The sequence below is a fragment of the Grampus griseus genome, assembly GCF_964374135.1.
Source record: "Grampus griseus genome assembly, chromosome: 17".
NCBI lineage: Eukaryota > Metazoa > Chordata > Mammalia > Artiodactyla > Delphinidae > Grampus > Grampus griseus.
The window spans coordinates 7083681-7099557 of NC_139011.1; the positions used below are offsets into that span (position 1 = coordinate 7083681).

General features: G+C 39.5%; 1 long non-coding RNA gene across 1 annotated transcript in view; it reads left to right on the plus strand.

Moving 5' to 3' along the window:
• The first annotated feature begins 252 nt into the window (after positions 1-252).
• Positions 253-15877, plus strand: part of LOC309835468 — a 38614-nt gene continuing 22989 nt past the window's right edge. Inside the window, exons 1-3 of the long non-coding RNA XR_014298000.1 lie at positions 253-390; positions 1171-1247; positions 9920-10039. This is a non-coding gene — a long non-coding RNA (uncharacterized lncRNA). The remainder of the gene's footprint in view (positions 391-1170; positions 1248-9919; positions 10040-15877) is intronic.

The following is a 15877-nucleotide window of genomic DNA, read 5'->3' on the forward strand; positions in this document are numbered from 1 at the left end:
GACAGGGCAGGTAGAAGGCTCCGAGGGCTGACATTAGGAAAACTAATCCAAGTGCTTAGAAAACTTGATGTAGCCATGCCATACAGGAATGTGTACTATACAGTTGTAGGTAGAGCTCTGGGTAGACCAGAGCACAAGTCTTTTCTGAAGTTTTCAGGATATCTGGGATTTGAATTCATGCCTTGTATTTGTTTTCGTATGTAATAGGTTGAGTATGTAAGAAGCAGTGTTCATAAAAGCTGGCAAACCTGTTTTACTTGTTTCTCAATCTTTTCAGATCATTGCTTATAAAACACTGACATTTACAGTAAATATTTTGTTTTAAATACAGGCTAACACTATCAAACCGTGTGTCCTTGCGCTGCACTCATTTAATGACCTCGCCCTTTGGTAAGTTGGCATGTGGTTTGAGGTGGCTTTCGGTGATGGAGAGTTTGAAGGAGTTAAAGGGAAAAGCAGGAAGAGAATAACATTTTCAGGGAAATGTGATCATACAATGGACAGGCCCTTGAGAGAATAAGAGATTATCTCTATCTTTATTATGTGACCTTTGGCTAATTCCTGAAGCATACTCACTTCATATGCCTTGTATGTAAATGATAACATTACAGTTTTATAAGTCCCTTTATCTCTGTGACTCCAGTGATCTGTTTTATTGTGTGTTTGCGTATGTCAGTAGCTCACAATATTTAGCAGATTGAGTTCTAGGTCAAACCACCTGGATTCATCTGTAAAATGGGGTTACCTATCTCCTAAATTGCAGTGATAATTTAATTAGATAATCCAGATAATCACTTAGCACACTATCCGGCACATACTAAGCCCTCAGGAAATAACTCACTCTTCAAAACTCAGTTCAAATGTCTTAATATTACCTGGATCTTGGACCTTCCAGGTAAAAGGGAGGGAGGGTTCTTATCTTTGTGTCATAAATATGTCTTTTACTATCTTCTAGTTTAGCACTATCACTGGTACTAAAATTATCACTAATTTATTTACATGTGTATTTCTCCTCTTAAATTATGAGCCCCTTGAAGACAGAAACAAGTTTATCTTTATAAATTCAGTGTCTGACATGATAAATTTTGTTGAAAGAAGAAAATTTTATTCTTGTTTTTCTTCTATTTTTATTATTATTATTATTATTATTTTTTTAATTGCGGCATGCAGGATCTAGTTCCCGGACCAGGGATCGAACCCCGGCCCCCTCCATTGGGAGCGCAGACTCTTAACCACTGGGCCACCAGGTAAGTCCCTATTCTTGTTTTTAAATACGGTCCCCTCCCTCTCTCAATGGAAGATAAGCTTGGAGCAAAGGTGTCCAGTAGAAATGTTCTCAGAAATCCTGGGCATGTTCTCAAAACACTGTTTTTTTAACAGCTATTTAATTGCCACTGTACTGCCAAGGATTAAATCAGTTTTTTACTTTGCTTCTTCACAGTGTTTTCCTTATAAAAAATTAAAGTAAGAAAATGACTGCCAGGTGGAGAAAACTGTCCACTAAGGAATTGTATAAAGGCATCATAATGGCAGTATAAAAGAGTTGATCTTGGAATCAAGGCCTTGGGTTCATGTTATAGCATCTGCTACTTTCTAGCCATATGACAGTGATCAATGATTTTATCTCTCTGGCTCTACAAAGTGGGAGTACTTCATGTTACTTGTAATAGCAAGAAAAATAGACCATAGGGTGTGAGGGGTTACAGTTAGTCCTCTGGTAGTGCTCTGGTTTCACAAGTCTTTTCTAAAGTTCTTAGAATGATTAATAGGAGGTAATATTCATGCAGTACCAGCACTATGCCTGCTTAATAGAAGACACTCAATTATTTCTTGAGTGGAGTTAGTTTCAGTTGATACTATATATACCCTTTAAGTTTGAAAAAAGCCAACTTATTTTATCATGTACACAATTGTTCACTGTTAAAAGTGTTTAAATTAATTGTACCCTTGGTTACATGTTGAAAAACAGAACTGAAATGTTAAGTGGTGACCAAGTAACTATACTTCCATCATGCTAATGTTGTAGGGAGGAATAAACAAAAACAGCAATGGCATACCCAAGAATTAAGTTGCACAATTAAAGGTTAATATTTTCTCAACACAAAAATGCAGGTCTCTACTTCATCCTACTCTCCTACAGTTAATTTTTGATAACTCGAGACACACACTGAAAACATTAAAGCCAACTAGGTCTTCACTGATTACATTTTCCTTAGAAAAGGTGGAAGTGTAGAGAGAATTATTCTTATTACTACTGATGCAGATAAAATTGGCTGGTTATTAGATGCCTTTCAGTGTAGTGGTTATGGTATATGAAGCTCTGTTGCCTGTGAAAGTTTTGTCCAAATCACTTCACAGTTGACTCAAAATCCCCCACTTGTAAGTTCTCCTTTCCCTGTTCTTACTGGTTTTCTACCTTCATACCTTTTTATGAAATAAACATTTTCTTCCAACTCTCAGTTTGTGTTTTCTTCATTTGTTCTGCTTTTCAAAGTGCACCAATTAGTGATTGAGTTTTACTGCAGTGTAATAGAAAACTGCAAATCAGTGGCTTCAAATGGTGGTTTATTGTTTTACCTTCTCACATAGTTTGTTTCCAGGAATCTTGGTGGCATGGCAGACTGAATTAACATAAACCTTGCTACCACCACCATCCCATAGCTCCAAACTCAGAAAGATGCCAAATAAAACATAACATATACACGCAGCTGACTGCAAAAGAAAAGAAAGGAAATACCAATTGCCAGAAGTGAAGAGAAAACAAAGCCAAAGTAGTAAACGGAGGCACTGAAAGCGGCTCTGACCTGCAGGGTTATCATCTTGGCTAAGAGCCTCCCCAGTGAACTCTGGGACTTTTAACAGTGAGACGTGACCTGACAATTCAGGGAAGGTGGGACTGAGACCTCTGCAGGAAGCCAAGACCCTAGAAGGCACTGCAGCCTCAGGAAGTGGGGCGCAGAGCTCTGCACAGCAGCCTGGGGGCTGCAAAGCAGCTTCTGAACCTAAGACTAGGTGGAGGGAAAGGAAGATTTCCGTGACAAAGAGCTGAAATGTCAGTTACAGTCTTGCTCTCACAGTATCCAGGCTTAGCTTAAAAATTATTGTGACCACCTCCTTAATGTGCAGGGCACAGTAAGGTTCTGGTGGTAAAGCAATGAATAAAACAAATTTCTGCCCTCTTGGGGCCTCTCTTCTAGTGTCACTGGGAAGAAATTTACTATTTCAGACACTTGATAATTTTTGAAATGACAAGAATAAGCTAGAATACAGCATAAAAGAGATGGGAAAAAAATGAAAGATTCACACAAGTAAGATCCAGTGTACATATATATTTTAGGAGTTTTAAGCAGGAGGAAATAATAGAACTGGGGGTGAGGCAGTTGTGAACTGACCTAAGGCAATGTATTCGTGTACAACCCTTGGTAGATAATAGTACCCACTGAATGCCCACCCACCCCAAACACACTCCTGCCCCCAGATCGCCCCCTAACAGCCAGGTTATAATGAAGGCAGTTTCTCACCAACTTCTGTCACCAATACAGATATTAAGTAAGCCAAAAAAAAAAAAAAAAAATCTTACTGCCTGTTCTGCAGGCTTAAGGAAGTTGTTCTCTGCCCTTTGAGATGCTCTAACCACCTTGCCTGAAAGTTCCCTTCAAGAAGCAGAATTCTGTTACCCTGAACAAAACCTGTGTTCATGGCCGGACACTGAGGACCTTTCAGGGGATTATATTAGGACATCTTCCCAAATGGTAAGGGCTACAGACCAAGCTGGATTCTTTGTCCTGCTCTTCCAGGGTGGGCGTGCAACTCTACTTTTAGCCAATCCGCATAATCTTGAAAACCTTTAACCATCAGGAGCCAATTTTTGCAGTTCATCATTCTAGTTAACAGGCCACTAATTACACCAATAAAAATTTCTGACCTTTAGTATGTAAATTAGCAAAGCATTATATGTTGGTCAAGAGACAGACAACAGTACCTAGGGAAGTTGCCTCTGGATTATGGTTTCTCTAATTAGAGTGTGAGCTGATCATCCTGGACCGTACTTTCTTGGTCAGAATACTAGCAGGACCTACGTGACAACTTTACATGAGTAACTCGTGCCACAAATGCTGGATTATTTAACTGTAAATTACAGATATCTTAACAGCTACATTGGAAGAGATAAGTGGCTAAGAAGCTTCCAGAATTGATTAAAGACATTGTATCAGGAATGATATTTGTCTTGTAACAGAACCAAAGTAAGAACGGTGCTTAAATTGTTAGGGTTTACTTTTCTTTCACATGTTGGCCATCCAGGTGTCCAATACAGTAGCTCCACAAGATCAGTGGGACTCCAGGCTTTTTCTGTTCTTTCCTTATGACCCACCATCTTTAGTGCGTGGCTTCCGTCCTCGTGAAGAGATGGCAGCTGCAGTGCTCACATTCCAGATAAGAAAGAAGAGGCAAGGGCAAGATACACTGCAAATATGGCAAAATAAAGACTTTCCAGGAAAAATAAGAATTTGTCACCAGTAGGCATACACTGGAAGAAATGTTAAAGGATATTCTTCAGGCGGATGCAAAATGACCCCAGATAAGATCTAGAAGTGAGGGAATAAATGAAAAGCAATGGAAATGGTAGATGTGTAAATGTAAATATAACTAAAACTGGGGGATTTAAAATATCTCTAGAATTAAAATACATCATATAATAACAAAAGACATAGGGAGAGTAAATGGAGTTAGTTCTCTCAGGTTGTAGCAATTGGTAAGTGATAAAATTAATACTGTTATTAGACTGTAAAGTCAAGGAGGCATGTTATAATCTTGAGTTGAGCACTAAAAGTACAATAGAATGTGTATCTAACACTTTAATAGAGGATAAAATATAAGAAGGCAAGAATGGAAAAGGGAACATAAAACAGGTAAGTCAGATTTTTAAGTTGCAGAATGTAAACCCAAACACGTAAAGTGATTCATTACTTGAATTAAAGTTGAAAAATTATCAGCTGAATCAATATCCCACTACACACTTCTTACAAGAGACAAAACTCTAAGATCACATAAAACAACCAAATGGAAACAGTGTAACTATAGTTTTATCCCACACAGAGATTTAAGGCAAGAAGCATCTCTAGAGATAAAAAGGACATTTTAAAGTGGTAAAGGAATTAATGCACCCAAACCACACAATCCTAAATGTGTTTGTTCCTAGGACAAATGTAAAATATATAGAGCAAAAGTGATAGGAGAGGGGAAATAAGTAAATCCTGAATTATAGTTAGTAACTTTTACACAGCTTCTGCAATAGCTGATAGAATAATCAGACCAAAAGAAAAAAGAAAAAAAATCGGGATACAGAAGATCTGAACAATACCATTACTAAACTTCACTAATTTATGTGTGCTGAACACTTGATCAAAAAGGCATAATTCAGTTTCTTCAAGTAAACGTTGAACCATCTACCAAAGTTGACCCTTTGCTGAGTCTTAACACAAACCTCTACAAATTGTGAAAGATCAAAAGCCTTCATTCTGTATTCCCTAACATGGGAATTAAGCTAGAAACCAGTAACAAGAAGATGGCTAAAGAAACCCCAACTTGGGATTGGAAATTAAGTAATACATTTGAAAACAGTATCTGGGTCAAAAAATTTTTTTAAAATATGTTGAAGTGAACAGTAACAAAGCTACCAAAACTTGTTTCAGCTAAAGCAGTGTTTGTAGGGAAATTTATAGCCCTAAGTGTGTATATTAGAAAAGAAAAAAGGTTGAAAATCAATGACCTAAACTATTTTCAGGAAGCTAGAAAAAGAAGAAGAATGAAAAATAAAAGGTGTAAGGTCAATGAAATAAATAGCATACAACAGAGAAAGTCAACAAAGCCAAAAGTTTGGTTCATTGAAGTCTAATAGCAATAATAACCACTATTGTTTAACATTATATTTGAGATCCTAGCCAGTGAAATGAGGCCTGAAATAACAGCATAGGTTTTGAAAGGAGGAAATAACACTATTTATAGACAACTGCTATTGTGCATAGAAAATTCAAAGGAATTTATGAACAGAATAATTTAGCAAGGTCGCTGCATACAAAGTCAGTATACAGAGACCAATTGTATTTATGTCAGAAACAAAGAAATAGAAGTTGTTAAAATGATACAATTTACCCTAGCGTAAAATATCAAATACCTAAAAATAAAGTTTTGAAAGAAAATCATAATATTGAGAGAAATTTGAAAAGATCTAACTTCACAGTTATCAAAATCCCAGCAGGATGTTGAGAAATCAACCAACTGACAGAAATGCAAAGGACGAGACTATCCAAGGTAAACGAACAACAACAAAACTGAAAATATTTCACCAACAGATATTAAGACCTGTTATAAAGCTATAGTTATAATTATGGCTGTAAAGTTGGTTGGCATAAGGATAGATAAATAGACCAATGTAACAGAAAGCCTAGGCACAAATCCACAAATATAGATGATCTGATTTATGACCAGGGACATCATTGCAATGGGTGAAAAGATGGTGTTTTCAATAAATAGTGCAGAGTCAGATATCCATATGAGAGAAAAAAAAAATTATCTAGACCCTTTCCAGACACAAGGCAGAAAAATCAGTTCCATGTGGAATATAGTCTAAATGTGAAAGGAGAAATAAAACATAGGAGAATATCTTAATGATTTGGGGCAGGCAACAATTAAAGTACATAGAAGCATAAAGGGAAAAAGGTTTTAAACTAATCTATGGTGAGTTACCACTACCCTGGCCAAAAAAATTTTTTTCAATAAAAAAGACAATATAGGCTTCCCTGGTGGCGCAGTGGTTGAGAGTCTGCCTGCCGATGCAGGGGACACGGGTTCATGCCCCGGTCCGGGAAGATCCCACATGCCGCAGAGCGGCTGGGCCCGTGAGCCATGGCCACTGAGCCTGCGCGTCTGGAGCCTGTGCTCCGCAACGGGAGAGGCCACAGCAGTGAGAGGCCCGTGTACCACAAAAAAAAAAAAAAAAAAAAAGACAATATAAAAGAAATAAGATATGAATAAGGATATAGTTAAGATTTTCTTAATGACAAAACTTGTGAATTTATGTGGATAAATTTGAAATTTTAGTTATTTTTTAAATGAGGATCGTTGTGTGTATATAAAATAACACTAAATCTGAATCTTTTTAAAAATCTACTCCCAAGTAATCCACCAGATCTAAATGGCTTATGATGTGGTCTGTTAAACCTTCAAGAAACAATCTTTTTAAATATAGCAGTAGACAATTTCTAGAAAGGGGGAAGGATGGGGGAAGCTCAACTATGATACTAAAGTCAAATGGGATATGTGAGGGAAAAAATACTGTACTTCAGTCTCTTATGAACATGGCTGAACTAGCCTGAATATTAGCATTTCAAATTCACCAATTAAAATTCACTCATTGTGACAAAGTAAAATTTATTGCCAAAGTGGGAGAATGGTATGCATTGGAAAAGCTTTTCATATAATATGCACATTAATAGATTAAAGAGAAAAATCATATTATCATCTCAATGAATGCAGGAGGAAACAACAAAGTGCAACACTCATTTTAAAAATCAACCAAATGGGGCTTCCCTGGTGGCGCAGTGGTTGAGAATCTGCCTGCCAGTGCAGGAGACACGGGTTCGAGCCCTGGTCTGGGAAGATCCCACATGCCGCGGAGCAACTAGAGCCCGTGAGCCACAACTACTGAGCCTGCGCGTCTGGAGCCTGTGCTTCGCAACAAGAGAGGCTGCGATAGAGGCCCGCGCGCCGCGATGAAGAGTGGCGCCTGCTTGCCGCAACTAGAGAAAGCCCTCGCACAGAAACGAAGACCCAACACAGCCAAAAATAAATAAATAAATTCATTAATTAAAAAAAAATCAAATGAAACATCCTCTTGGTAGATTATGAATAGACAGAAGCTTCCTTAGTATGATAAACGATAACTAAAAACCCATGTTTAACAGGACGAGTTAATGGTATAACTTCAGAGATGTTCCTTTAAAGTCAGCAATAGGGCAAGGATGGCTACTGTGCATCTGTTTCACATTGCACTGAGATCTTGTCCAGTGCAGTAAGATTAAAAGAAGAAATAGGCATATGGATTGGAAAGTAAGAAACAATTACTGTTAGTGGGCAAGAAAATTATTTGAAAGTTCAAGGGAAATTACAAAGTATTATAACTAATATGAAAGTTGAGGGTTTGGGGATATAAGACCAATATGCAAGAATAAGTAGTGCTCGTTTCCACTCGAAACAGTCTATTTAGGATCTTCCCTGGTGGCGCAGTGGTTAAGAATCCGCCTACCAATGCAGGGGACACGGGTTCGAGCCAGGGTCTGGGAAGATCCCATATACCGCGGAGCAACTAAGCCCACGCGCCACAACTACTGAGCCTGCGCTGTAGAGCCCGCGAGCCACAACTTTTTTTTCATTAGTAAAATTGAAATTACACATTGTTTATAACAACAGTTCCACATGTAAGTCTTTTTACAACACTAAAGTTCTGCATCATACTTAGGTTTAGAAATTATTGAACACTTGAAGCTTGTTATAGACATTTGTAGCAGGGAAGTAGAAGATTGAAGTGCTTTTTCCAAAATCTGGGAAATCACACTGATGTTTTCATTGATTAAAAAAAAATAGCTCTTGATAGAAAAAAGTCTAATGTCTTTTGTTTTAAATCCAGCTACCTTTGAAGATGTTAACAATAAATACAGTTTGAACTACTAGTGTCTCCTACATTGGTCATGCTTTGACTTTCCACAATTATGTAAGACATTGCATAACTTTGACATTCATTCAGACGAAGGTTCAGTTCAGATTAAGAGAAAATATGTGTACAAATTAATTTGACAAAAGAAGTTCCTTCACATTTAATAGCAGAATAACACAACAGAGCAACATGTTGCTTGTGATAAAATATGTATACTCAAATTTAATATCTCTTCGAGACCTTTGCTTTAATCTGTTAGTATCTAACACAGATTTTATATTTAGTTCACTAGTTGTAAATTCACTTTCCTTATTAAGAAAGGCTGAGATTTTATAGTCCTACATCTAAATACATAATTTTTATTTTATTTATTTATTTTTTATAAATTTATTATATTTTTTTTTGGCTGCACTGGATCTCTGTTGCTGTGCACGGGCTTTCTCCAGTTGCGGCGAGCAGGGGCTACTCTTCGTTGCTGTGCGCGGGCTTCTCATTGTGGTGTCTTGTTGCAGAGCATGGGCTCTAGGCACGTGGGCTGCAATAGTTGAGGCACGCAGGCTCAGTAGTTGTGGCTAACGGACTCCAGAGTGCAGGCTCAGTAGTTGTGGCGCATGGGCTTAGTTGCTCCGCAGCATGTGGGATCTTCCCAGACCAGGGCTCGAACCCGTGTCCCCTGCATTGGCAGGCAGATTCTTAACCACTGTGCCACCAGGGAAGCCCTAATTACATAATTTTTAAGTCCAAGTGATAAGCATTATAGATTGATTTCCTTTTTAAAGAGAGTCACATATTTCTAATTTCATGTTTTTATTTCTGAAAGAAGTTACCTATGTCATTATTCCCACAATATGTTGTGTATTTATACACTAAGACATCCATAGGGATGTTTCTTACAGCAATGTTTGAAGTAACAGGGGAAAAAAAAAGTAACTTACATGACCCTAGCACTAGAGTCTCCAGTCAAATCAAGTCTATGGCCTGTAAGCTAAGAATGGTTTTACAGGTGTGCAGTGAAGGACTTAGCAAGTCTGGCTTACTCAAACCCTGCACATTCCAAAGATAAGTCTGCCCGTTGACCAAGTCCCTGGGGGATAACCTTTAAGCTCTTGGAATATCCTGCCTTCTGTGAGTGCCTGTGTTTACCTGGGGCCTTGAGCCACATCAGATAGATTATGCTAACAGTGATTTCTGGTGTGGGCATTGCAGTACGCAGGATCAGTTTGATCTCTGGAGGAGCTGGAAACTGAATAACTAAGGTCAGCCACGTGGATGCTCCATGCCTGTGAGACCTGACCCTCACTGAAAGCCCCAAGCATGAAGTCTCAGGTGAGTTTCCCCAGTTGACAAGAGTCTATATGTGTTGTCCCACGTCATTTCTGGGAGAATTAACTGCTGTCTGTCCACGCACCGTCTCCAGAGAGGACACCTGGAAGCTTGTGCCTGGTCTCCTGGACTCTTCCCTATGTGCCTTTTACATTCGCTGATTTTAACCTGTACCGTTTTGCTATAAATTGTATCTGTCAGCATAACCACTTTTCTGACTTCTGTGAGTCATTGAACTAGAGGGTGGTCTTGGAGACCTTGACACAACATTAATTAAAGGATTCCTTTTTACAAAACTAATATGCGGGGGTTTCCCTGGTGGTGCAGTGGTTAAGAATCCGCCTGCCAATGCAGGGGACACAGGTTCGAGCCCTGGTCCGGGAAGATCTTAGGATCTTAAGTAATCATCAAATAAGAAAATGGTTTTTTAAATGCTTTGTAAACTGTAAATTAGGGTAAAGAGGTACTAATGTGAACCACACTGAATTCAGATTTCTAGTATATAAAATTTAATGATACCTTCCCTACCAACATTCAGGGAGTTACTGGGAGAATCAAATGAGATAATAAATGTTAAGAAACCTTTTATAAATGTCAAAATACTATGTAAATGAGTCTTATAAAAAAGTATTACCACCACCCTGGCTGTGATGACACTCATGTGGGCTAATTATAATTGTGAAGGGGAAAAAAAACCAAAAACAAAACATGTTTTCTTGGTTTCCTGAGACCAGAGGTGAGCTGTCAGCTATGAGTAAGGAAAAGTGATTAACATTCATCTAGCTCTGTCTTTGTAGTCCATACGAGGTTACATGAGAGATGAAAGAAGACTAAAACACAGCTCATGCCCTTCTTTTCAATTCAACATTTATTGAGCACCTACTATGTGTAGATGGGGGGGTAACCAAGAACTTGGTATATTAATTGTCCTCATATTTGCCTGACGAGGTATTATCCTTGTTTCTCACTGAGGCCCAGAGAAGTTAACTCAAAATCGAATAGATCCAGAGCTAGCATTTGAATCCATTGTTTCTGGCTTCAAAACACGTTTTGAAAAACAACCTACAAGGACTTCCCTGGTGGCGCAGTGGTTAAGAATCCACCTGCCAATGCAGCGGACACGGGTTCGAGCCCTGGTCCGGGAAGATCCCACATGCCGCTGAGCAACTAAGCCCATGTGCCGCAACTACTGAGCCTGCGCTCTAGAGCCCACGAGCCACAACTACTGAGCCCCCGTGCCGCAACTACTGAAGCCCGTGTGCGTAGAGCCCATGCTCCACAACAAGAGAAGCCACCGCAATGAGAAGCCCATGCGCTGCAACAAAGAGTAGCCCCTGCTTGCTACAACTAGAGGAATCCCGTGCATAGCAATGAAGACCCAATGCAGCTAAAAAATAAATTAATTAATTTAAAAAAGAGAAAAGAAAAAAACAACCTACAAGAAAGCTAGGATCCAAAAGTTAAATGGTCTGGGGAAGGGAAACAATAGTAGAGGAGATAAGTGAAAGAAGACACTAGTGTGGGCAGGGGAGCAGTTAGGAGAGGCTTCTCGAAACAGGTAGGACTTTTAGGTAGCCCTGGAGGATAGCTGGAAATAGGAAGGTGAAGAAGAATGAACATTGTCAGCAAGGGAAAGTGGTAACTATGGTGACCACTTACTGGGTTCCCTACCTAGTTGTGCCCAACAGTGTGCATCTTTGGGATGAGAACACTCACAAGGTGTGCTGACTCTGCGGTCAGTTGATTCCAGGACAAGAAATAGGCGTGGGTAAATGGGGGAGTTACTGAGGCAGCAGGGAGGAATGACGGAAGATTCTTCTCATTTCCAGAAGTCAAGAACAAGGCCTAGCCTCAAGGTCAGGACAGAGCCTATGCTGTAACTCTCATAATTTTGTAAACACACCACATCAGAGAACCATGTAAACATTTTGTGGATGGCAACCGACTTGAGTGTTTGCTTAAGTCTGTCATTTTATTTTTTAATTTATTTTTTCTTCCAGTTTTATTGAGGTATAATTGATGTCCTGCACTGTATGAGTTTAAGATGTACAGCATAATGACTTGACTTACATATACTGTGAAATGATAACGACAATAAGTTTAGTTAACATCCCTCGTATCCTATAAATACAAAAAACAAAAAAAAACAAGCTTTTTCCTTGAGAACTTTTAGGATCTACAGTCTTAGCAACTTTCAAATGTACCATACAGCAGTGTTAGCTATACACTGTACATTGTATCCCCAGTACTTATTTATCTCATAAGGGAAAGTTTGTACCTTTTAGAAAATCCTTTATAAAGTAGTTATTGATGTGGGGTGGACAGGGGTTGGGGTTTGGAAACCCTGGGGTAGAATTCAGTAGACTGGATACTATACCTTCTCCCTTAGCATGAGTCACTGATGATATGCATTTATTATATGAGTGTACTGAGCCTCAGTCACATGTCCTACCTTTTGGCTCATGAATGTAAAATAACCAACATATGAATACTTTGAAATATATGAAGTTTGATGGAGGTGTTGAGTTCCATGTTCCAGCAGCACTGACATCGTTCCTATTGCAAAGATGATAATAGGGCATTTATCGTAATGTGCTCTAATATGGTTTTAAAGGCTTTTCCCCCTAACTTTAAAAGGCTTATGGGGGGGCTTCCCTGGTGGCGCAGTGGTTAAGAACCCGCCTGCCAATGCAGGGGACACGGGTTCGAGCCCTGGTCTGGGAAGATCTCACATGCCGCAGAGCAACTAAACCCGTGCACCAAAACTACTGAGCCTGCACTCTAGAGCCCGCAAGCCACAACTGCTGAGCCCATGTGCCACAACTACTGAAGCCTGTGTGCCTAGAGCCTGTGCTCTGAAACAAGAGAAGCCACCGCAGTGAGAAGCCCACGCACCACAACAAAGACCCAGCGCAGCCTAAAATAAATAAATTTATTTTTTAAAAAGGCTTATAAAATAGGTATCTATATTTTTCATTTTGTTTGGCAACGACTTTTAAAGAGAACTAAATCATGTTCTGGCAGCCCGACTTTCCAAGTAAAAGTGGTACCTGGAGCCAAGGAAAACCTCACTTTGGACATAAGGCACTGTGAGTGTTATAACTGCTCAATTTTTAGGTTTTCAATGACCAGATTAATGAAAGTATAGATGGTAAATTCCCCCACCCTGCGTGTTCTCTGCTGGTTACCAGAGTCAGGAGGGTATGTGAGTTACCAAATGAGTAGATTCCTTCACCTACAGCGTACCCTGCACTGTGTTTACCTGTCTAGCAGTGCTTTGTTACATTTTAACCCATGTTCTACCAGCCAGCTTTCTTTATTTTTGTTGTTTTTGTTTGTTCGTTTTTTCCATCAGCCAGTTTTGTCAGATTTCACTTCTTGTAGTTTGTATTGTTAAAAACAGCCCATAGGTTTTTCATGATCTAAACTTGTGTTGAGACTCATTCCTGCTGAGATTCACTGTCCTGTGGGGAATGAGACAGAAACGAGACCGTCTCTGTCACTCAAGCTTCTGCACGTTGGAGGCGAAGGACCATACTTCTTGACTTAGCACAGACGCTTCATTATCTAGACCAGTGGTTTTCAAATATTTCTTATAACAGAACATATTCTTTAAAAATAAATCTTTCACCAAAGCCCAACATAAGGCACATGCCTGTGAGCCCACCTGCTAGGCTGCTTCCCCAGTCGTCCCTCGCAGCATGGGAAGGGCACGACTTGACCGCCATTAGTGTAAGGCCACCTTCCTCACTCTCTGCTTTGGCCACTGACCTCAACGATCTCTCCAATGCAGCCATTCTTAACCACGTCCACTCCTCCAGAGAGTCCTTCTGTTTTGCAGTCCTGTGCCTTTGCATATGCTGTTCTTCTACTGAGAGTGCTCCCACACCCTCCTGAATCTTTATTTTAATGGCATTTACTCATTCTTGATACGATCTTTTCCTAGAAGTCTTCCCTGATATCCTTGTCCGGGCATCCAGACCATTCACTTCATTCCTCTATCATAGAGGTTACTACACTGTAATAACAGTTCATTTATTTGTCCAACTCTCCCACATTTAAGGTGTGTTTTTTTTGCTTTTTTGTTTTTTAATTTTTGGCCACATCCCATGTGGGAGATCTTGGCATATGGGATCTTAGTTCCCCAACCGGGATCGAATCCGCACCCCCTGCACTGGAAGGTGGAGTCTTAACCACTGGACCACCTGGGAAGGCTCCCTGCAGGTGTGTCCTTTTTGAGGGCAGGAACACATTCTTATTTGATCTTCGGCCTCTTGCGTTAGCACGTGGTTGGTAAGGTAATGAATAATGTTTACTGGATGGATGGATGGATGGATGGATGGATGGGTGGATGGACAGCCAGGAGTATGGACAGGTAGAAGAAGGAATTTACCAACAGACTAAGTGAAGTGTCCCAATACCTTGAACCAAGCAGGGGGAGTAGAAGGAACTGACAAGAGAATTCTCTTCATATGGCCAGCTGCTTTGGAATTTGTGTGTAGATTAAGAGTGGACCTGACACCACTTCCCAGAATACAGTCATCACTGGGTTAGCCCTAGGGAACAGTCCAGCATGAGTCATATGCCTTCTCTCCATATCTGGTGCCGTGTATTTATAGCTAATGATGGTGGTTTGTCACTTGTTAAACAGCACAAGAAAAATGACTGCATGAAAGCCAAGCAAAAGACTAATGGAAATGGTTTTAATAATTAATTTTTAAGAGGCATGCAAATGACAGTTCAGCTGGGAAGCGATAGAAACATGTAAGCTGAAATTTCAGCCGAAGGATGCTACTCTTTGGATAGTTCTGAGGTTAAATGGGGATAATTTGAAAGCTGGCAGGAAGAAGGCCAGTGATACATCGTTTTGCCTGCTTTTTATTTTTTTTCCTTTTACACAGCAAATCATATCCTTGAAAGGAAGAGTGTTCTACATTTGAGTTCTAGAGGATGATGAGAGTCAATGAAACATGGAACGGCATGAATTGGAAGCTGTGTTACCTAATGTATATTATTATTTTATTGTATAACACAGTTTTCAAAATCACTCAGATAATATTTAAGCTTCCCTCTTGTTTTAGTCTAATTGGCACATTACTTCCCCCAGATAATTATCACAGAGCAGAAAGTTCTATGGAGGTTTTCTACTTGTTTTCCCCTTCCGTATGTAATTCCACTGATGGGCCTCAATGAACACTCAATAAAAGGTTAACACAATTAAATTTGTACATGCAGCAATTCCCCTCTAGAAAAGAGAGAATGGAACTTGAATTTATTGAGCATCTACATTGTCCAAAACACTGTTAGGTACTTTTTCATAAGGTGTCTCAGGAAATCTTCACAATTACCCTAAAAGGCTGTCCCCATTTTATAGATACAGAGACAGTCTCGGAGAAGTTAGGCAGTTTTGGCACTCACACAACATGTGGCACAGATAGGGGTTGGACCAGGTCCATCTGGCTTAAATCTCCATTTTTTTCCCAATATTTTACAATGTTTCAATGAGCAGGCAGTCGGAAACCTGGTTATCAAATGTAAATATACTATAGGAAGCAAAAGAAGTGCCCTAAAATGTTCATTTCTTCTCTCTACCTCTTTCCTTTCCTTCCTTTGGAGAAGATGAGCAAACCTGCATCCCTGGCTACCCCTCCCACCCCTCACCCCCATCACTAATCTATTCAGTGTCTAGATGGATGTTATAAAACGATGAGAATTTACATTTGAAGAGTAATTCAAGAGTTTACTAAGAATCTGCAACATCTCATTTCATCCGCATTTTTCAATGGAGAAAATTAAAATCCAAATAAATCTGTGACTTAAAGTCACAAAGCTAATTAATAG